Below are 1,876 nucleotides of genomic sequence, written 5' to 3' on the forward strand. Positions count from 1 at the left end.
TTTCTCGTTGTCATCATTACCTGTAAAGCGATTCCTAGACGCTCAATATTATTATTGTACAATATAGTACCGGCTTGTAACACAACTGTAGTTAACACGTCATAGACACTGGGGCCTAATTTTAGAAGTAGTTACTATATTGTACAATAATATTGAGCGTCTATTCAAGCCTTAATGTTTTGCCAGATGTCAACGTACACTGAACGTTGTCTAAAAAAGGTTTCATACTTGTTTGTTAAGTTTTGCTTGAATGCTTGCATATGAATAAAATATCTTACAATGCAGTTTTACACGAGTACGAGCTCCTAAATTACTTTTATGCTGTAAATTCAGGTAACTCCTATTTTCAAACCTAACATGAATTATTATTGACAAACTGTTTATTGGAAACGATAGTCTAAATGAAGTACCGGTAAGTTGAGACTTGAGCCTCCAGCCAACTAGCAGTATTTCCAGATAGTGAGCAACTATGAATTAGAATTTCCAATTTCACCACAGATCTGTAGGTAAAATTTTATCCTCGATATTATAGTAGTGCTCATAGTAATTTAAATAAAGTATTACGAGTCCCACTGGAATCGATGAAATTTTAACATACAAAAAATCCGTGGTTGAAAATTCAATACAATACCGTACTACCTGCCCTGGTAAACCTGCCCAACGACCGCTGTTTGGTAGGCTTGAGGCTCTAGTCTCACAAAGACTCATGCTTAAATTATATTTTCTTCTGAAGTACCTACTAAATCAGAAATAAACAATGGTTTATTAATATGTTGTTTGGATACATAAGAGAAGTGCAGAACAAATTTTTGCATGCAAAATTTGAGTGCTTCAAAAACCTCACATTTTTTGTTCCTCTACCAGTTTTCAGCAATTTCCGCCAAAAACAGCCCAAAAAAATATTTCCATCTTTTTTAATAAAATTTCGAAAATAATAAAATAATTTGCAACTCTCTAACTCTTTATCTTTAATGAGTACTGAGTTACAGTTTTTAAAGCTAACAATTCTGTTTTTTTTCGAAAGTAAGTAAGTGGTTCTTACAATCTATTTAAGATAGAAAAGCCCAATAATTGATCTCAGGCTGTAGAAGACACTATTACGCCGAGAGGGATTTAAGCTATACGTTCAAACGATGACAATCAGAAGTTATTGTTAGTTAAAAGCTGAAATTCATCAAAATTAAATTTTCCCCAAATTACTCATTTTTGGAAAAAATGTTTTTTTTTTCATTTGTATCTTCTCATTGAAGATGGGGAGCTGCAAATGATTTAATAATTTCGAAGTTGTATTAACCAAAAAAAGTGGCAAGAATATTTTTTCTGCCCGATTGCTGATTTTAACTGGAAGAGGAACAAAAAGTTTGAGGTTTTTGAGGCACTCTATATTTAGCATAAGGAAATTTTGCTATCAAAAATTGGTTCTGGACTTCTCTTATGTATCCAAACAACATATTAAAAAATCATAACTACAATATATTTTGCAAGCCATCCCTTGTTTTTCTATGTCTATTTTAACTGGACTATTATACAATATGATTCAGGCTAAGTTGCAGGTACAGTTGAAGATATGGCGATATCCCTAATTTTTACTATGGAAGGGAAGTGGCAGCCGGCAATATGACTACAGTAGGCCTATATACTGAATATGACTATAGTCTATTTGAATTAATGATACCTGTGAATAGGATAATCTGAAGAATTAGATATTATTCTAACATACAAGTTTCATATTAGAGTAGAGAATTTTTAGTATGAGGGTAATTTTTTTTAACCTCCGCTTGACCATAACTAAAAGACGAATGTACCGTTTATAAAATGTGGGTTATCGAAATCATCCAGTTTTATTTGTTGGAGAAGCCGTTTGGTTGCACCAGCA

Source organism: Nilaparvata lugens, chromosome 3 (genome assembly GCF_014356525.2).
Source record: "Nilaparvata lugens isolate BPH chromosome 3, ASM1435652v1, whole genome shotgun sequence".
Classification (NCBI taxonomy): domain Eukaryota; kingdom Metazoa; phylum Arthropoda; class Insecta; order Hemiptera; family Delphacidae; genus Nilaparvata; species Nilaparvata lugens.